The sequence below is a fragment of the Pinus tabuliformis genome, chromosome 5_2 (assembly GCF_031772625.1).
Source record: "Pinus tabuliformis cultivar Carrire ecotype Pingquan chromosome 5_2, CPIR1, whole genome shotgun sequence".
Lineage (NCBI taxonomy): Eukaryota > Viridiplantae > Streptophyta > Pinopsida > Pinales > Pinaceae > Pinus > Pinus tabuliformis.
The window spans coordinates 123799270-123822908 of NC_142306.1; positions in this window are offsets into that span (position 1 = coordinate 123799270).

Here is a 23639-nt window from a genome sequence, read left to right on the forward strand (position 1 = left end):
TAAAAGCTAGCAGTACCAAAATAAAAAGGACAACATGAAACAGTTCAATAGCTGTCTATCTTCTTTCAAGAAGATATTATTCTTTCCTAGATTAAATCTCAAATTAGTTTGTGATATTTTGTAATAAACTTTTGTATAAATACTTCACAATTCGAAGTATGTAGAGTGGATTCTATTAGACATTTATATAGACTTTTTGAACAAGAAGACCCAAAAGGTTATTATATCAGTTGATGAGCCAGCAAGCTGGATTGGTAAATAAAAATCATACTTTTCCAAGGATTCATGTGTTGAGCGAATTTCAGACAAGTATTATCATGTGTTATTGTCATTTTTCTCAAAGTTATTCATAATCTTATATGTGTGTCTCAATCTAATTGCCATAACTAGAATAATATTTCAGAACTTGTTTAATCAGATTCTATCTTAACAGTTATGCATTTGATTGTTTTCTTCTGATATTTAAATTAAAGAATTATTAATTGCTCTATGGTTTAGATTGAACAAATCATAATCTAGGTTAAAGGATTCTTAATTTCCCTTTGATCTTTGATTACCCCTTCATTCCTCATTGATTATCTGGGTCTGAGAATCCTTAACTGCTCTCTCACCCTGAGTGAAACATTTTCACCCCTCTGTCTCAAATATATGAAATACACTCTGCTATGTTGCCCCTGGAACATCCCCTTTAGTGAGTTAATCCAGTTTTGCTTCCTATTAGTTGACTCCATAGCCCAATGATCTAAAATACATCAATTTATCCATCTGTCTAAGCAGATCTGACCACCCAATCTCAAACAAAATAAAAAACCCCTTGAACAATCATAGCTAACCTAAAAACATCTTAACTAAAACAAAGTTAAAATTTAAAGAGAGAGCCCTCTCTGAGCATCAGGAAGGCTAGGTCCTAATCTCCAAAAGTGGATTGTGGTTACCTTTGGTTTTTCCTTCTTATTACTTCAAAGGAATTATCAGAGTGATAACACCTACCAATTGAGAACAAGCTAGGACTAACCTAAAAGATAAGTCATCATTGACCTTTTCCTTCTTTATTTTTCAAGTTCATGTGCATGAATCAATAGGGGTTAGTAAGTGGATAGCTACTATCTATCATAGGCCAATAGGCATGCATAAATTAATATAAATTTGCTACTATTGATGAATTCAAACTAAAAAGAAGAGATTACAAATTTCCTCTACAATTCTACCGAATGGAAACCACAATTTAGAAACACATGCAATGATAGGAAACCATCAAAACCACAACAACACAATGATTACAGGGGAACCCAACTGGGAAAAACCCCTTCCACTGCTTTTCATTAATCATATGAGAATGAGAAGCTATTACAATGTCTTGCTTCAACTTTGAAGCACACCCTACACTGTGAACTTGTTCTCCTATTAGTTTTCTTGTTGTGGCCAAAACTTAGCCAATTTAAGCCTCCAAATTCCTCCTATTTCCTTGAGAAATTCAGGAGAAATTGAGCTCCTAAATAATAGGGGAATTTCCTATTTCCTTGCACAATTCCCAAGGAATTGATCACTTGTTTAATTACCAAGCCTGTACACTCAACTAGTATACAATTGATAATTACAATGTGCCTTTTCCTCCACTCCAGCTAGGAACTTTGCATTGCATGCATTTCTGGGCTTTTTTTAGCTTATTGACTAGCTAACTGAGAAATCAGTGAGTTAACAAGAATCATAGGTACTCAACTGATCTTCAACTGACTCAACTAGTAACTAGAGCTCGGTTACTGAGTACAACTAAAAATAACTGAACTAGATTGCTAAACTTTAGCAACACTACATGCACAAATCTACTCCAAGCCTACAAATTCGAATTTGTTGATCTAACTAAGTGACAAGGCCATGTCACTCAAGCTAACTATAATCCAAGTCATCATGTTGATGTGGAAAATCGAATTACTCAAATTAACTAAGGCACAAGTCAAATTGAGCCTTTCTTGCTATAATTTCTAACAAGGCAGACTTGTGGGATATACTCTAAGGCAATAGAGGCAAAATCCAAGAAAACAAAATTGGAAACTCCACTGGGGAGTGAATTTGTGAATATTTAATTCTTAATTGTATTTGTTTTATTCTTTTATTACTTAATTGTTTTCTATTTTTTCTTTTTTCTATTTTGTGTAGTGTTTAGAGTTTCTATAGGAATTAGATCTAGCTTTTTTTCTTAAAACTTGAGATTTGGGCTCAAAACCTTGATCAACACTCTTCTATAGTGTTGAAAGAATGTTCAATCTATCTCCTTTGATTTTAGGGAAGGTTCTTAGAGCCTTGCAATGCTCTAACTACTCACAGATAGAGCATTGAAGCACCATTTTGGATTTTTCTAAAGAAATCAACCCTTTTCTTTTAGGTTTTTCTACCAATTTATGGGCCTATATCCCATATAAAACTTATATTTTACTCAATATAACCTATGTACATCCACCACACCTCAGATCCACTTGTATTTATGGTCTCTTTTCTTTTTTAAAAGTGTTTTGAACTTAGTCTTGGGTTAAAATTCTAGGTGTGTGTGTGTGTGTGTGTGTGTGTGTGTGTGTGTGTGTGTGTGTGTGTGTGTGCGCGCGCGCGTGTGGGTATGTGTGTGTGCATGCGTGCGCGTGCATGTGCACACACTGATAATATGTTGGTATATATACTTGTTTATATTTTGACATAATATGTGTATGTAATCCTTTTGTTCTTATGAAAGGTAATATATTGAGGATACAAGTAGGTTAGTCACTATTAGGATAAATAAAAATAAATAACAATTATTGTGTAGAATCATATAAACAACCCTACTTTAGTTGGGAACATAAACATGACAAAACACCATATTTGTTTTGAGAAATTGAACATAATTACTTATATTGATAAATAAGGTACACTTAAGAGTGGCAATAAAATTACAAAATCACAAAGATAACTTAAAATAAAGGAGTCAAAATGCCAAGATGGGTTACACTTTTTGCCCTTTTTTGAGAAGTTGAATTTTATATTTTTATAAGTTCTTCAACTTCTAGTAAACAAAACTAATCTTTCTTATTAGGATTTTTCTTTGTAGTAAAAGCAAAATTTGTTAGCTTTCTGTTGGATATTTTTTTATATTTTCTTAATTGACATTTGATATGTCAATCTTGCAATTTTTTGAGTGTATATTCCTTAAAAATTACGGGATTGATAAGAAGTCGTGTTTTTTGAACCTCATCTATTCATTTTTAACCTTGTGTTTTTGAAAAACAAAATATGTTGCAACAATGTAGACATAATATACTTTTGCACGACTATATTTTTGAAATTCATTGAGAGATATTATAATTAGTAGAATTTTTTGAACTCAATCAATGTGAAACAAATGCAATTTTTAAACATATTTTTTTTGACGTAAGTGTTTCCCTATATTTTAGTTAGAAATTAAAAAACTAAAAATACCCATTTGAAAAGCAGACTTCAAGGTTGTGGCATATCTATTTTTTATATTTTTCACTTTGTATATTGGTAGCTATCGATTTTCTATTTCACATGGAATTAAATCAAACTAAAAAAAAGCTACACACATTTTACCAAAAAAATAATTAAAATTAGTAAACAACAATAAATCTAATAAATTTGATGTCAACTGAAAGAAGATTCAATTCCAAACATTTTGGTATTAGCTCCAAAACATAACTCCTAACACTTTATCAGGTTCGATCCTTCTGAACTTGGAGAAAGATGGAAATCTAGAAAAACTTTCTAGTTTTGTAGAGTTGCAGGTTTTCAACCAAAAACGTTAACTCTTTTGGAAGTCATTTTTTTGGCGGAAACATTAATTTGTCTAGAAACTCACATAGTGCATGAATGTTGATGTTTTAGTTTATTCTAACATTCATATGTTTTTTGATCGAATGCTAATTTTCATATTTTTGGCTAAAACATAATTTATTTCAGCCGAAAAAGTGTCATTGCGACTTTTCCTTGCTCACTTCTCATAAAAGTGTAACCCATCTTCACGTTTTCACCCAAAGTGTATGTGTTAAATCGAGGTTGCCTTAAAACCAATCATCTAAGATAGAATTAATTTTAATGTTGCCACTCTATTTATATTGTGTCTCTTTAATGAAAATTGAAGAAGAATGAGAGGTAACCTTGCCTGTACATGATTTTTGCAATGAAAAACATATTTATTGTTTGAAATAATTTCATGTTTGTCTCTTGATGATGAACTTTTCTTTCAAATTTTAAAATGTTGAAGTCTTTAGACACTCTACTTAGGACAAATTTTCCATTAATTTATCCCCAATATATATTGCAACACAAGAATATTTTGTGGCTTTTTTTATCACATATCATGTATAAATATTATTATTATTAATGGTAATATGTCCAAATTCAAATTATATTGTTGCATTCCCCTTAAGATTGATTTAGGAGTATGGAAGGGACATTATATTAATCTACACTTAATATAAATTTTCTTAATCTGATCTAGGTGGATATTGGTGGCCACCCACCTATTCCACTTGGACCCCCACCATTGTTTCTTTCAGTTTTTTAGTTTCCTTAATTGTAGCACAATTTACTATTTTTGGTAGTTTTCTCGGGATCTGAACTTCTGGAGCCATTTTGAGGCCCTAAATGACGTTTTTTTGGAAAATCGTCGGCTGGTGAATATGATTTTTCAACTTGATATTCATTGTTATTAATTGTATTCCTCGAATAGATCTTTCAACCAAGGTACCGTGTGTGTCAAATGGAGATTGTATGCCAAAGTTACGATCCCAGGAAGTTGATGTACCAATTTACCCTAATGGGGCCCATAGTTTGTCGTTTCATCTCCTAGGGTTAGGTTTTTGGATTTTTTGGTGTTTTCCATTGTTTCTCAATAATAAATAGGCCTTCAAGCCTCATTTGTTACATAGTTCAGAGGCATGTAGCCGCCACATCTCTTCTCGGTGATACGCTACCATCCCCTGATCTAATTTATTTCCATTATGTATGTAACATATTTCAATTCTTTGATATCAAAGAAATGAAGTTTTATTTGTGTTGCATCTCTGTGTTTATGGTTATATCTATGATTTGTTGCGTTCTTGTTTAAATTCGGATCATAATCCCACTCAACAAACAATCAAGGGACATAATAAGAATGTCCACATGTAGTGTTAATCTGTTGTGTGGATTTGGTGAAGCTTGAGGAAATTTAGAGTCCTAATGAGAAGATTATTCTTTTCCATAGTGGATAAGTCCTAACTGAAAAAAATATGTTAGGTACAAAAGTGCACTTGAATGTCAAGGCACATACATACATTAGGTATTTGTTTCAATTTAATGGGGAAATTAGATAAACTTCTCAAGTTTTCAAGATTCAGGAAAAATATCAAACAACCAATTTTCAACTATGATAAAAGCTCAAGATCATGGTTTGTAGTCAATGTATTTGGTCTTTTTGCATGCATTATGATAAGCATAAACATTTTTCACATAGAAGTGCACATACATATGCAAATAAATAGGGAAAATATAATGAATGTAAACATGAAGATTAATAGGTCTATGGATAACAAGTTATGACAATGCTTTGAGTAATCATCGACTTGTGAGTTCATGGTAGATCTATTTTAGTTCAATCCTTAGTCAAAATAACTCATGATTCCTTAAATAAATGAAAACATTATAATAATTTGAATCTCAATTGTAATCCTATGGTCCTTAAAAAGTGGTCTTGGTAGTTGTGTGTTATAGTAGCAAAATAGGTACCACAAAATTTTGTTATAGTTTTGTGAATCATTAAGTTGTGTTTATGGTATCACTAAAGTAGTATAGAGTGGTTTTGAACAACATTATAGATATGGGATAAGAGAGCTCACTAGTTTCTACATTAGTTTTGATGTAAAATGATTGTAATAATTGAAAATACTATATATTCGTTTGCTACTCTTTTATAAACTTGAATGCAACATGGTAATGGCAATAAGAAACATTATTTGTGCTCATTTGTAAATTTTTAGAAGCAAGAACAAAGATGTAAGGTAAAATAAATAAAGGCTCGTAATATTTCACAATCTCTCTAGCTCTCCTATTACAATTGTGTTTATGGTCTTCACTCAATTTTGATTGGGAATTCCTCTCTAGTTGTAATGCCTAGCTAATTATTAGACCTAATCACAAGGTAAGGACAAATAATGACAGTGGGGTTACTTGGAATATTGGAGAGAGTGAGAGAGTGGTGGTGGAATAGGGTGCAAAATAAGCTTTTGCAAAATAGTGGTGTGTTAGGTCCCTATACTACTAGTGTAGTCCCTTATTTTTATTGTTAATGTAGTCCCCTTATTGTTATTGTTTTGCCCATGTGTTCTCGATATTGTTATTATTGTGTCCCATAGAAGCCCACTATTGTTATTATTGTGCCCTTTCATTATTATTATTATGTAGACTCTGATTATATTGTGACCCCTTAGACTCTTATATATAGAAGGGAGGTCTTGTCATTTGTATAATCAAATAAATTTTCATTTATGTAATTTAAAGGAGGTTTCCCCCTCAAAGAGGCTAATTTTTGAGTCATTGATCTATATTTTCTTCTATTTTGTGAGCTGGTTGCATAACATTTGGTATTAGATCTTTGGATTCTGGGGTTTCGTTGCTGCAAACAGGCCATCGTTGAATTTTTTCTATAAATTATTTTCTACAAAGGTTAATAATCTGAAATGCGTACCACGAGGACCCCAAATCCTGATGAACTTCATGTAAAAATTTCAGATCTTGATTCACTATATTTTTCGAGATATGGTACAAGGAAGTTAGGGTTTTTGCATGCTCCAAAACTTCGTCTGAAATAGGTGACCTTGGGAAAATTGTCATATCTTCCTCTAAGAGCATCATATTTGAATTTAGTAAAAAGTGGTCGAAATTGCATGAACTATAGTATCTTGTGTATCACTTTTAGGGCCGAAGGTCAAAACCGTGACACATGGCACTCTGTACAAGTTCGCTCTACTGAACGAGTCCATAATAAGGTCATTGTGGGAGATTGGACATAACTTCATCTTTAAGAATCGAAATTTGGCCTGACTTGCTGCATTGGAAAGAAGACTCATTGGGAAGATGTTTCAATGGATTTTGTTACAGGTTTACCCAAGTCTGAAGGAAAGAGTGTCATCATGGTGGTAGTTGATAGACTTACCAAGTATGCACATTTTTGTGCATTATGTCATTCACTTAAATCGAGTACAGTTGCTACTTCATTTATGGAAACAATTCAAAAGCTACATGGAAACCCAAATATTATTATAATCGATAAAGATCCCATGTTCCTAGTTAATTTTTGGATGGGATTATTTTCTTGTCTAGGTACTCAATTATCTCATAGCTCATCTTATCATCCCCAATATGATGGGAAAATTGAGATAGTGAAATTTTTTTTGGAAGGATATCTTCGTTGATTTGCATCTGATAAAAAACACAATGGGTCAAGTGGTTACCTCTAGTTGAATGGTGGTATAACACTTCCTTCCATATTGCAGCAAAAATGACCGCATTTATGGCACTTTATGGATATCATCCACTGTTCATCACATCATCTTTAAGAGAAAATTCTAAGGTTTAAGTATTGGAATATCACATCGAGCATCAACAATAAGTTCTCCAACTCTTAAAGGATAACCTCACTTTGGTGCAGAATCAAATGAAACAACATGAAGATCAACATCATAGTGAAAGAAGTTTTAATGTAGGAGACTGCGTAATTTTACGACTACAACCATACAAACGAATGTCCCTCAAGTAAGCTAAGAAGGATAATAAACTATCACCAAAGTAGTATGGTCCTTACAAGGTGTTGCAAAAGAGTGGTACTATGGCATACAAATTGGAGCTTCTTGCATCTTCCTGAGCGTACCCAGTTTTCCATGTTTAATGCTTAAACAAGGTTATAGGTGACAAGCTTCCAGTTCAAACAATATTGTCAGAACTTTATGAGGAAGGAAAAATCATATTGGAACATGAAGAAGTCACAGAAACAAGAACCCGACAACTACAAAATCGATGAATTTCTGAGTATCTCATCAAGTGGAAGAACTTACCCATTGAAGATTCCACATGGGAGGCTGAGAAATTTATATAGAAGCATCCAAAACTACTCAAGCATTGAGGACGACACTTTTATTAAGGAGAAGGACATGTTAGGTCCTTATACTACTAGTGTAGCCCCTTATTGTTGTTGTTAGTGTATCCCCCTTATTGTTATTGTTGTGCCCATGTAGCCCCCATATTGTTATTATTGTGCCCAATAGAAGCCCACTATTATTATTGTTGTTCCCTTACATTATTATTGTTATGTAGGCTCTGATTATGTTGTGACCCCTTAGACACTTATATATAGAAAGGAGGTATTTTCATTTGTATCATTAAAAAATTGTTCATTATGTAATGTAAAGGAGGTTTCCCCCTCGAAGAGGATAATTTTTACGTCGTTGATCTATATTTCTTCTATTTTGTGAGCTACTCTTTATATAGTTGAATGCAACATGGTGATGACAAGAAGAAACATTAGTTGTGCTCATTTATAAATTTTTAGAAGAAAGAACAAAGATATAAGGTAGAATAAATAAAGGCTCATAATATTTCACAATCCCTCTAGCTCTCCCATTACAATTGTGTCCATGGTCTTCACTCAATTCTGATTGGGCAAGCCTCTCTAATCGTAATGCTTAGTTCATTCTTAGACCTAATCAAAAGGTGAGGAAAAATAATGATAGTGGGGTTACTTGGAAGCTTGGAGAGAGTGAGGTAGTGGTGATGGAATAGGGTGCAAAATGAGCTTTTGCAAAATAGTGGTGTCATGACTTGACTAGGTAATAATATTTTGCTAACATAATATTTTATTAGTTCTTTGTGCTCATAAGCATTCAATGTTACTAGATAGGAGCAAGTAAAAATCTATTTATGATTAGAAATATTTTTATTTTCATTTTCATATGGTTATGTTAGTAATATTGGAAAGTTTTTTAGATATGTTTTATAAACTTTGAAATATTACACATTTTTTTATTTACCAAAAAAAACATATTTGCAACTACTTTATAGATGATTATTGATAAGTTATTTTGAAACACAATGCTTTTCAATCACATGTGCTTAATACTTCGTTTTTTTCATACACCCCATTTTCAATAATACAACTAAATATATATTTATTTTAATTTAATGATTAACCATTTTATTATCATTATATAACATTATCATTTATATACAATCAATTTTACAATATTTATTAATTACACTTTAATAAAAATATACTATTTATTCTTTTTATTATTTATAAATATTTTAATTTCATATTATTTAAATCATACTTTATTACTTATTTTAATTTCCATATCACTTAGTTTCACTCTTTATTATTACTACATATATTACTCTATAATTATCTCTGTAACTTGTTTTTATTTTTCTTTCCTATTTGGAATTGTATAAAAATATGCGAGAAAGAACCTTTCCGTGTTCCTTTATCCTTCAATGTGATTTCCAAACTCACTTTCCTATATAAACTTTTCAAAAATTGTAAAATAACCTCTAATTTTTCATTTAAATATTTTAGTGTATATCATGTTTAATTTTCATCATTTAAACATAGATCCACAATTTTTAATATATTATTGTGAATATGTTTTATATACTTTGAAATGTTACACATTTTTTTTTTTTAATTTATCAAAAATAACACATTTGCACTGAAACGTGATATTTTTAGTGGCATGTAGTTAATACTTTTTTTTATACACCCTTTTTTCAATAATGCAATTAAATATATATATTTATTTTATTTTAGTTTAATGATTAACTATTTTATTATAATTATATATACATTATCATTTATACACAATCAATTTTACAATATTTTTTAATTACACTTTAATAAAAAATATACTATTATATTCTTCTTATTATTTATAATTATTTTAATTTCATATTATTTAAATTATATTTTATTACTTATTATACCTGCTAAAATTGTGGATACAACGCTTTAGATTTTTGTTTGACTAGTTATTAAAGAGTTGTTTGACCAAAAATTAAACAGGAAAGTATATTGTTAACATTATAAAACCAAAAACATTTTTTTTTTAAGTTGTGATTGGTTGATTTAGGTTGGTTCTTATTTGCCAATGATGCCTATGTACTATGGAAGGTTGTTAGCCGATTCACAAGTTTGTACCATCCTCCCAAACGTGGCAATAGCTTCATGGAAGAGCATCCTCCCAGGTTGACTTCCATACTCATTCTCGAGAGCTAGACAATATTGGGCTCTTGTGCATTACTGTGTTTATTTAATGTATCATATGAATTACAGGTTGCTTAATGTGATATGTACATTGGATAAGATTGGGTTTTAAATGGAATTTAATGGATGGTCTAATGCAATTTGCAGAGAGACTTAATTTAGGGCTCAACGTCTAAACACTCACGACGTTTGCCACCAAGTTTGCAGAGACTTGCACATCCGGTAATGAAAATCACAATGACATAATACTTGTTTTTCCCATCAGGGACATACATACTTGCTTTTCCCATCAGAGATATCAAAGTGTAATTGTGGGGTTTTTGATTGGTAAAGCCCTTCCTAGAAACTCCTCACCGACCCTCTTCACTTTGTTGTTACTGTCATTGTCCCCAACCCTTTTCTTTGCTCTCATTGCTACCTTTGTTTCTTTACAACAATGCAGGAGCCGTAGGAACGAATCTAGCATCCAAAAAAAATATCGCTCCCAGATTTGGCAGAATTCCAGGCGGAAACAATATATTAAGCATATATTTTTGCCTCTGATGATGCGTTGTCCAGCTACAAAACAAGTTCAAGGCATTCTAACAGTGAATCATAGCATATCTTGACCACTACTAGCAAGACACTTTTTGTGTTTATCTGTCCTTCGAGAACTTAGTGAACACGTATGACTAGATCATAACTAGTTTTCACATATATTTATTGAATTATGGGAAATTGAAAAACAAAATATTAATCATTTCCTTCTTTATCCTAATGACTCGATCATAACTAGGTTCCACGCATCTTTATTGAAGTATGGGAAATTGAAAATCAAAATATTAATCATTTCCTTATTTATCCCGCATTAACAAACATAAATTTATTTTAATTTAAATTAGAAAAGTGTATATATTTTTGTGGATGAGTCATAGGCATAGTGTTATCTTATCTACTTCTCTTCCCTCTTTTCACTTTATTTTCTGTTTAGATTTTACAATATGAACAAATATTCTGGATAACACATTCAAATACCCTTTTGGTACTCATGTGTAGCCATACACTCATGCGTAGCTAGGATAGTAGCAAGCAACACAACTTCATACATAACTAAAATCTCAAGCCCATTTTATTATCCTATTCAAGTGGAAAGTTCACTTGGCTTTCAAAATTATTGCAATGAGATTTACGTTCAACTGGAAAATCTAGTTTTGCAACTTTCACAATTTTATGTTTTTTAATATGATATATGTTATATGCGATATTTTTTGTGTTTTATTTTGTCATATTAATGTAATTATTCTAACCAATTACATACAAGTTAATTCAGTTATTATTTTTTGTATTTAGAAGCTGATATAGTTACATTAACATGAAATTTAAAGGTTATTAGATCTAAAACATTTTTCGACAAAAATGTCTAAAGATACTTTATTCAGTTTATTTAACAATATTCAAATGTCAATAGTTAAGTCCAATGAATAATCATGTGATTATTCTTATTGTTTTATGTTACAAGGATGTTGACATGAGCTCATATGAAGGAATATAAAATTAAAGGTAGGTTTTCACTGAAGGACGAGTGTGCACAAATTTAGAAATAAAAATCAAATTTATGTCTATTTCCATAACAACATTGTAAAGGAATTGTCAATCGGTCATACTCCCATGTTGATACATTGTTTCTGCAGAAACAGAGTCTAGGTTTCTATAGAACTTTTGAAAGTGATTATCTTGTTCTCCGCTAGTAGCCTATCAACTATAAGATAACTAACATTAATAAAAATTTGGTGTAAAAGAAGTGTTGTTAGTGCTATCTTCGTTTTTTTTTGCAGCCTTAAGATAAATAACATTGGTATAAATTTAGTGTAAAAATAGTGTTGTTATTCTTCAATGAAAGATGGAAATATATGTAATTGTGTTTTATTTTTGGACATGGTACACATGCTAGGATGCGATTTGAATAGTCCTAATATTAAAATATATATCCAATTGTTAATGTCCATAATGCTCTTTTGCATAAAACGATTTATATATAAATTTTAAAAATATGGTAAGTTATAATGGACTTTAAATTGTCGTTGTCTCGTTCACATTTAGATCATCTCCAAAAAAGAAAGTAATCGTGCTTTACTATACAAAGAAAGCAAGAAATTGTATTTATGCATTAACAAGTTTTTTGCTAGTAATCCTCATCGAAATTAGGTAGAGATATTTTGGAATTTTAAGTTCTAGCACTGTAATCTGCGAAAATGCACCATAGAATGATATACAAAAAAGTTGTATACATAAAAAAACCATTTAATTTGCCAACTTTAAAGTTCAATAATCATATAAAAATGTGTATACATAAAAAAAAACCATTGCCAACTTCAAAGTTCAATAATCAAACCAAGCGATAGGGAACACTATCTATGCATCTTTATTTAATTTTCATATCACTTAATTCCACTCTTTATTATTACTACAAATATTAATCTCTCTAACTTGTTTTTATTTTTCTTAATTTTCTTAAGAGAAAACACCTTTCCGTGCTCCTTTATCCTTGGATGTAATTTCCAAACTCACTAAACTTTTATAAAATTATAAAATAATCTAAAATTTTAAATTTAAATATTTTAGCGTAGTCCATGTTTACTTTTGATTATTTAAACACAAAATAATCACAAATTCACAATTTTTAATATATTATTGTGATAAAATGATACGACCTCCGCACCATATTTTGCGAGAAGAAAAATTGTATGAATTTCTAACATAGTTGGATAGCATATATATATATATATTTCAACATACAAACTATACTTGAATAGAATTTTACCTAAACATGATTTAAATATAGGAAACGTGGGCACATCGTAAGAAATGAGTATTGAAATTGAGCCCATGAAAGAAACAAACTTCAAAATATTAGTGTCAATATATTAATGTGAGTCTCTTTGCGCAATGGGGCATCTGCATGGTTATTCAGCCTGCAATGTCTTTAAGTATGTGCAGCTCGGAGCATAACGCTCACCGTTGGAGAATAGAGGAAAAGGTAACATAATCTTTCAAAGTAAGTTTTGAGCCCTTCTAGCATACATGTTGGGTCCTTCATTTTTATGAGTAATTTTGATAAACTTTGACTAAAATTACACGGAGATAAGAAGCACAAACGGAAAATAAAATAGTCAAATTGGCCAAAAAGAGGGAATAAAAAGAATAAAGTCATAAGTGATGAAAATGGACAGTTATATTGGAACTCGCCAATGCCAAGGAATGAGGATCGAAATGTTGAGTTTGAAGGAATTAAGAAGAAAGTGGACCAATCAGATGGATTTCATCAAGATGGCTAAATAGGATCAAATTAAGCAAGCACAGATAAGATTCGAGAGGCAAATCTATATATAGCTTCATATATCAAGGTTCAAAAGAGATTTTAGGATAGTGCCACCAGACTGTTCGAATGAAGACTCAAGATTTCTATGTGTTCTATTGTATTTTGATGTAATCTAGCTTGGAACCAAGAGTTTGGCCAAAGTCTCTAAAATGATCTTGTAGTGTCTTTGCAAATCTCTAATGTAATGATTGTAATTCTTGGGCTACAATGAAAAGGAAAGTTGTTGCATGGTTCCATATGTATGTGTTTATGGTTGAATGAGATTTAGTTGTTTGTCCTATTTACAAATTTCGGAGTCCTTTGTTTGTGACTATCATATTTCCATTCACTGTTGTGTATTTAATTTGTGATTGATTATGAGCTTAATATATGTTGTAATTGCTGGAATGAATTGTGTTACCATCTAAACCCAACACATCATTTAACAATATCATCACGCCTCGGGTGATACTTTCCTTCTTTGCAGAGGATTGAAAATGTCAAAGTTGTGCTAGACTACGACATGCTCTTTCGTTGGCACCTTGGGTCAATGCATTAAAAAATTTCTCCAACAAATGGTTCAATTCCTGGCATCCGAAGATTAATTTAATTTTTTGGATAATGGTGAAAATGATTCTTAAGAGTAGCATTTAATAATGGTAGGAAGAGAAACTTGATTAATTTATTTGTCAACGGGATGAATTGCAACAGAAAACCTAGAGTGGGTCAGGAGGAAATCCTTTTTGCGGAACCTGCATGTGATCCGTATGAAACCTTATGGTGTAAATTCCATGATGAGTTATGTCATTGGTTGAGTAGATTGTAACACAAATCATGAACTGGGACACAAATCAGGAACTGGGAGACTAGGAAGAATATTTAAAACCTATACCACAATTGATTTGACTTCTTTACATTGACTGGATAACTAAATAACTAGGGTTGTTGATTGTTGGATACAAGCCACGTTGGAAGGTTATATCATTGAGTTTGCTACAAAGAATAATTTATTGTTCTCTAAAGCTAAAGCAATGTTTAAGTATGGGTTGCAAGTTGGATTGCTACAAGAGATTCCCTTATGGATTAAGGTCCTTATAGTGGAATAAATATTATTGACATTCCAGGAATCTAATACTATGGTGTAAAACCCTTGTACTAAGGGTAAGGTTTATGGGAGAAATATTGGTTAGTTACAGAAGATGAGGGGAAGTTGTGATGGATGTAGAGGATTTGTGGAAGGCATGGGACTTTAGAGAAATTAGAAGGGAGAGGATAGATGATGAATAGAGGGAGCGTAAGTTGTGTGAGATTAAGAGAAGGAAAAGAGAGTTGCAACAAATAGGGGAAGTGTTCAACAACTTAAAGTTGCAAATAGGAGGAATGGGCAACCCAGAAGTTGTGGAATATGCTAGCAGACAAGGGATCTAATTCTAGCACAGTAGGAGGAGTTGAAAGAGATGGGACAGGAAAACATAATAGAGATAGTGGAGCCCACTAGGAATCAGAGGGAATCTGAACAACATAAACACCAAGACAACCAGTCATGATGATTGATCAAAGTACTCCTATGGATGAGGAGATGCATTTTGTCATGAGGAATTTATTTCTTGAAGATGATACCTTCCCCGCAAGTAGCAATCCGTAAGGCAATAGTGTAGTTAACTCTATCCCTAACCCCCCCCCCCCCTAGTACATTATCAAAATAGTGTCAATCTTATTTCAAATTTAGTCAAAAACATTAAAATTTCATAGCTTCACAAAGTGTACGTAGCTGGTAGTTTAGTGCTCAGTCACAATTTGTAGAATTTTCACAACCTCATTTGCAAGGCTTTATTTTAGTTTCACCTATTCACACCTCAATGGCTAGGAACGTGAAAGGATCCTTTACTCGGTATCCTAAATTCTCAGATCGAGGATACAAAGATGTAGAACAACATTTTCACTTATGCAAATCCATCTAGAGATCCAAACAGACCCTAGATGCTTATAGGTTATTGAATTTTAGACAAATTTGTAGGATAGAGCACTCTGGTGGTTCATCAAGTGGTCAACACTAAATCATAATCCAATTTTGGATATGGCTAAACAAGAGTTTATTAAGGATAACAATCTCCCACGAATAGAGAAACACGACTTAGCTGAGTTATGGGATATCAGACAATGAGAGGTGGAAACCACATGGGAGTATATGTAGTGGTTTAAGGATGCAATTGGGAAGTTGACTTATCCCATTCATCCTCACCACCAAAAGGATTTGTTTATCAAATATTTGTTACCATTGACCAAAATTCCTTTAACACAACAGAATATTGATACTCTACAAGATGCATTAGAGTAGGCTATGAATATCAAGGTAATGGCAGGGTGCCCTCATAACTATAAAGAAACTTCTACTTCAAGTGACCCTGCTATAATTGTTTTACAACATAAAATCATTGATCTAACTGACAGATTGAAGGACATGAATGATGCAAGGCCATCTCACCTGCAAGTTTGGTGTACCATATGTCATGTTGAAAGGCATCATGCTACATAATAACTGAGTTCACAGGATGCAATACCTTCTACTGTACTTATGGTACTATCGCTACCACATTCAATACCTTCTAGGGTAGTCAAGCAAGTTTCAACTAGTGTTCCTTACTAGGGACACACTCAATATCAAGCATTTCCTAATCACAAAGGTATGTATGCTAATGAATATTGTGATATCTGTCTTATGGTCATGCGTCTCGACTTTGCCTTATTTTGAAGAAGTATTCTAATGTTTTGAATAATATTTTGTGAGTAAATTTGTGGGTATCCAACTCACCATACTGACGAGTGCAAAACCTTGGATGATCTAGCTAATTGCCTAGACTGTACGACATTTCGGGTCAATGAATCTCCTTGAGGATGAGTAGGGAGTGGAATAGGGGGGCGGGGGGGGGGGTTGGGAGCGGCGTGAGGGAGAACTAGAGGTAGAGTTCTGATTCAATGTTACAATTGTGATCAAGAAGGCCATGTTTCTCATGATTATCCACTGCCAAGGAGGCCTTGGTGTTCGGATTTTAGAGTAAACAGTCATGCTTCCGAAGACTTTCATAGTTAATCGCACGTTGGGAAGAGAATAATAGATAAAGGGGGTGCTAACTTGATTAATGTAGATGCAAGAGAACCTGAATCAGTTCCACAACCCAATATTAACATTATTACTAGAGGAGGCAAGGCACTGGAGTTGACAGGGAGGTGCCTCAACAACCTGTTGTTATAAATCTTGCATCTCCAAAGAAACCATATAATTCCATTCAACAAAAGGAATATTACAAGGAATCTACTAATATTTTCAAGAAACTAATTTCTTCTTATAGTCCATGAGTAGGAAAGAAAGAAATGGGAAAAATGAGGATTCCTTAATGTCTGCAAAAGACATCTCAGCCTATTATGGACTCGTTTAAGCTCTTTTTTCATATTATGAATGATGAGAAACTATCTACACAATTGCGTAAGAAATTGAGAAGTATTGTAAAGGATGAAGAATTTTCAGTGGCCCATTTTTGCTCACTTGCCCAAGCGAAATTCCAGGTGAGTCCATCACAATAAATGAAGAACCGGAATGGAGTTTTATATTGATGCTCACATCATTGGATACTAGATCAAAGAAACTATATTAGACCTAGGTTCTGATATGAATATATTTCTGTGGAAAACCAAGGAAGCATTAAATGACCCTAAAGATTCTAATAAGCTCCATAATTTTAATCATCCTTTGATCCAATAAAGAAGTGTACAAGGAAGTATAACCTTTCACCCAATATAAAACAACCTTTGAATCCCCTATGGCTTGTAACTTTAGATTGTTAAAGTGACGCAATTAAAATGACTAACATAAACGACTAATTCATATTATTGTATTTTTTGTTAGGTGGTCATATTCTTTTTCCCAGACTAAATTAGTGATTTATGTTAGTCATTTTTAGTAGTATTACTTATTAGCTAGTTGTATATTTTAACTGGTGACTAAAATAGTCATTTATGTTAGTCGTTTTTAGTTGGGTCTTTTAATATTGCTAATTTTTGGTAGTATTTCACTTGGAAAAGTTGTGGTGACTAACTTTTTAGTCACCTAGTCACTAATTTCACCATTTTCTACTAGTGATTGGGAAGACCCAAGTTGGTGTTTTCTCCTATTCAGTTGTGTATGGCTAACCAGTATTGTATTCTCCCCATTGGTCAATTAGAGGATGTAGAATTTTATATTGCGGGGTTGAAGACATATGCAAATTTTGAGAATTAGAGGAAATTTCAACCTAAAAGTGGCCTCCTAAGGAAAAATAATAAAATAATAGTTAAAATAATAAAATAAGAGTTATGAATTTTGGAGGGAAAATAATAAAACTACTTTTTAAAATTATATTTTTGGCTTATCTCCTTATAGGTTTACTCAAATTTCAAGTGTAGACACTCATTGGATGTGGAATTAAATTCCACATCCAACAAGTACCCATTATGCATACTTTTGAGAAGACTCACATTGATAAAAAAAAATTGAAGATACATTTAAAAGCGTGTTCAACACACTTTTTTAATGTAGGTCTTCTCAAAAGTATGCAAATGGGTACTCGTTGGATGTGGAAATTAATTTTGCATCCAACTAGTGTCTAAACTTGAAATTTGAGTAAACATATAAGGATATAAGCTAAAATTACAATTAGAAAAGTGGTTTTTCTTCTTTTCCCTCCAAAATATTTACACATGCCCCTTTTTAAATTTAAAGGATTTTGATTGGTTTACATAAAATGACATGGAAATTACATGAAAATTTCATGGGCACTTTTACGCTGAAATTTCCTCTAATGGTCATCGATATTATTGGTGACAAGGATCCCTATCCAACTTCGTTGGGAGTAGATTAGGCATTCAAAAATTATGCCATTATTGACCTCAAGCGAGAAACTATGACCTTTGAAGAGGATGCAGTTAGAGTTATCCAACCATTGGGTCCCTATCGAGGTCCAAGGTTTACATAGCTTGTTGATGATGTAAATGAGCCTAATGTTTTGGATCAACTATATTAATTAACTATAGCGAAGAGGGAGGATTACATTACTCCTACAACAAATGGTTCTTTTAGTTGAGAGAGCGTTCAAAATACAAAATTTGGTCCAGGTATTGTGCTAGATGACTGGAAGCAAGGAGAACATGAGTTACACTCTAGATGTTGCACAACCATTCACTCTATTAGATGGATTGGCAAAAGGTAAGGAATTACCCTATTTTTAATGACATTGGTTATGTTGTCAAATTTCATCGAAGAAGTTGAGTTGCAAATTGAAGAAAATTAGAGAATTCCCTTGACAGATGTCGCTTTGCAAGCAAAACCTGCGAAACGGAGGGGAGTTCATCACAACTAGTTTGAGAATCAAGATTATGTTAAATTTGATATGTTGTGTCATTTCACTGGTCTTAAGAAGAGTTTGGATGCAATCCTTGTATATGAGGGTTATACTAGCCCTTAGTAGAATGTTCAAGTTTTTAATGCTATTTGGACAAAGGTTGGGTTTCTTGTTGATTTATGGGCACATCAACTTACTCATATCTTGGGAACATTTCCTCAAGCCTGGTATCTAAAAGAAGAAATGAAGAGGCGAACAACTAATTGGAGTGCATTGTAACTCAAATTTGCAGTGAATTTTCATTTCTAGATGAAGATGTGCAAATAGCCGAAGCTCTAAAGGAAATTAAGAGGGTATTTTTCGTTGCTGGAAAGTCAATTGTTGAATTCAGTAGAAATGTAAGTTTTGGGAGTCTACACGAGTTGATATTTCAAGAAGTTGTTGCTTGTAGTAAAATTAACAAAAAACCTGAAGAGGATGATTGATCAAAGTACTCCTATGGATGAGGAGATGCATTTTGTCATGAGGAATTTTTTTCTTGAAGATGACACCTTCCCCGCAAGTAGCAATCCGTAAGGAAATAGTGCAGTTAACTCTATCCCTAACCCCCCTAGTACATTATCAAAATACTACCAGTCTTATTTCAAACTTAGTAAAAAACATTAAAATTTCATAGCTTCACAAAGTGTACATAGTTGGTAGTTTTGGTAATTCTATTAGTTTTGGTGGTAGTGCTCAGTCACAATTTGTAGTATTTTCACAACCTCATTTGCAAGGCTTTATTTTAGTTTCACCTATTCATACCTCAATGGCTAGGAACGTGAAAGGATCGTTTAATCGGTATCCTAAGTTTCAGACCGAGGATACAAAGATGTAGAACAACATTTTCACTTATGCAAATCCATCTAGAGATCCAAACAGACCCTAGATGCTTATAGGTTATTGAATTTTAGAAAAAATTTTAGGATAGAGCACTCTGGTGGTTCATCAAGTGCTCAACATTAAATCATAATCCAATTTTGGATATGGTTAAACAAGAGTTTATTAAGGATAACAATCTCCCACGAATAGAGAAACACGACTTAGCTGAGTTATGGGATATCAGACAACGAGAGGTGGAAACCACATGGGAGTATATGTAGTGGTTTAAGGATGCAATTGGGAAGTTGACTTATCCCATTCATCCTCACCACCAAAAGGATTGGTTTATCAAATATTAGTTACCATTGACCAAAATTCCTTTAACACAACAGAATATTGATACTCTACAAGATGCATTGGAGTAGGCTATGAATATCAAGGTAATGGCAGGGTGCCCTCATGACTATAAAGAAAATTTTACTTCAGGTAACCCTGCTATAATTGTTTTATAATATCAAATCATTGATCTAACTGACAGATTGAAGGACATGAATGATGCAAGGCCATCTTACCTGCAAGTTTGGTGTACCATATGTCATGTTGAAGGGCATCATGCTACATAATAACCGGGTTCACAAGATGCAATACCTTCTACTGTACTGGTACTATCACTACCACATTCAATACCTTCTAGGGTGGTCAGGAAAGTTTCAACTAGTGTTCCTTACCAGGGACACACTCAATATCAAGCATTCCCTAATCACAAAGGTATGTCTGCTAATGAATATTAAGATATCTATCGGTCTTATGGTCATGCGTATTGACTTTGCCTTGTTTTGAAGAAGTATTATAATGTTTTGAATAATATTTTTGTGAGTAAATTTGTGGGTCTCCAACTCACCATACTGACGAGTGCAAAGCCTTGGATGCTCTGGCCAATTGCCTAGATTGTACAACATTTTGGGTCAATGAATCTCCTTGAGGATGAGTAGGGAGTGGAATAAGGAGGGGGGCGGGGGGGAAGAAATAGAGTAGAGTTCTGATTCAATGTTACAATTGTGATCAAGAAGGCCATGTTTCTCATGATTATCCACTGCCAAGGAGGCCTTGGTGTTCAGATTTCCAAGTAAACAATCATTCTTCCGAAGACTCTTAGACTTAATCACACATTGGGAAGAGAATAATAGATAAAGGGGGTGCTAACTTGATTAATGTAGATGCAAGAGAATCTGAATCAGTTACACAACCCAATATTAACGTTATTACCAGAGGAGGCAAGGCACTGGAGTTGACAGGGAGGTGCCTCAACAATATGTTGTTATAAATCCTACATCTCCAAAGAAACCATATGAGCCCATTCAATGAAAGGAATATTACAAGGACTCTGCTGATATTTTCAAGCAACTGATTTCTTCTTATAGTCCATGAGTAGGAAAGAAAGAAATGGGAAAAATGAGGATTCCTCGATGTCTACAAAAGACATCTCAGCCTATTATGGACTTGTTTAAGCTCCTTTTGCATATTATGAATGATGAGAAACTATCTACATAATTGTGTAAGAAATTGAGAAGTATTGTAAAGGATGAAGAATTTTCAGAGTGATCCATTTCTTCTCACTTGCCCAAGCAAAATTCCAGGTGAGTCCATTGCAATAATTAAAGAACGGGAATGGAGTTTCATATTTATGCTCACATCAATGGATACTAGATCAAAGACACTATGTTAGACCTAGGTTCTGATACAAATATATTTATGTGGAAAACCAAGGAAGCATTAAATGACCTTAAAGATTCTAATGAGCTCCATAATTTTAATCATCCTTTGATCCAATAAATAAGTGTATAAGGAAGTATAACCTTTCACCCAATATAAAACAACCTTTGAATCCCCTATGACTTGTAAGTTTAGATTGTTGAAGTGACGCAATTAAAATGACTAACATAAACGACTAATTCATATTATTGTAGTTTTTGTTAGGTGGTCATATTTTTTTTTCTAGACTAAATTAGTGATTTATGTTAGTCATTTTTAGAAGTATTACTTATTAGCTAGTCGTATATTTTAACTAGTGACTAATTGTCATTTATGTTAGTCGTTTTTAGTTGGGTCTCTTAATATTGCTAATTTTTTGGTAGTATTTCACTTGGAAATGTTTTGGTGACTAACTTTTTTAGTCACCTAGTCACTAATTTCACCATTTTCTACTAGTGATTGGGAAGACCCAAGTTGGTGTTTTCTCCTATTCAGTTGTGTATGGCTAACCAGTATTGTATTCTCCCCATTAGTCAATTAGAGGATGTAGAATTTCATATTGCGAGGTTGAAGTCATATGCAAATTTTGAGAATTAGAGGAAATTTCAACCACAAAGTGGCCTCCTAAGGAAAAATAATAAAATAATAGTTAAAATAATAAAATAATAGTTATGAATTTTGGAGGGAAAAGAAGGAAACTACTTTTTAAAATTATATTTTTAGCTTTTCTCCTTATAGGTTTACTCAAATTTCAAGTGTAGACACTCATTAGATGTGGAATTAAATTCCACATCCAACAAGTACCCATTATGGATGTGGAATTAAATTCCACGTCCAACAAGTACCCATTATGCATACTTTTGAAAAGACTCACATTGATAAAAAAAATTGAAGATACATTAAAAATCGTGTTCAACACACTTTTTTAATGTATCTTCAATTTTTATTAATGTGGGTCTTCTCAAAGGTATGCAAATCTGTACTCATTGGATGTGGAATTTAATTTTGCATCCAACTAGTGTTTAAATTTGAAATTTGAGTAAACCTATAGGGATATAAGCCAAAAATACAATTAGAAAAGTAGTTTTTCTTCTTTCCTCTCCAAAATGTTTACACGTGCCCCTTTTTAAATTTAAAGGATTTTGATTGGTTTATATAAAATGATATGGAAATTACATGAAAATTTCATTGGCACCTTTAGGCTGAAATTTTCTCTAATAGTCATCAATATTATTGGTGACAATGATCCCTATCCAACTTTGTTGGGAGTTTATTAGGCATTCGAAAATTATGCCATTATTGACCTCAAGCGAGAAACTATGACCTTTGAAGTGGATGGAGTCAGAGTTATCCAACCTTGGGTCCCTATCGAGGTCCAAGGTTTACATAGCTTGTTGATGATGTAAATGAGCCTAATGTTTTGGATCAACTATATCAATTAACTATAGCGAAGAGGGAGGATTACATTACTCTTACAACAAATGGTTCTTTTAGTTGAGAGAGCGTTCAACATACAAAAGTTGGTCTAAGCATTGTGCTAGATGACTAGAAGCAAGGAGAACATGAGTTACACTCTAGATGTTGCACAACCTTTCACTCTATTAGATGGATCGGTAAAAAGGTAAGGAATTACACTATTTTTAATGACATTGGTTATGTTGTTAAATTTCATCGAATAAGTTGAGCTGCAAATTGAAGAAGATTAGAGAATTCCCTTGATGGATGTTTCTTTGTAAGTAACACCTGCGAAATGGAGGGGAGTTCATCATAGCTAGTTTGAGAATCAGGATTATGTTAAATTTGCTATGTTGTGTCGGTTCACTGGTCCTGCGAAGAGTTTGAATGAATTCCTTGTATATGAGAGTTTTACTAGCCCTTAGTAGAATGTTCAAGTTTGCAATGATATTTGGACAAAGGTTGGGTTTCTTGTTGACTTATGGGCACATCAACTTACTCATGTCTTGGGAACATTTCCTCAAGCCTAGTATCTAAAAGAAGAAATGAAGAGGCGGACAACTAATTGGAATGCATTGTA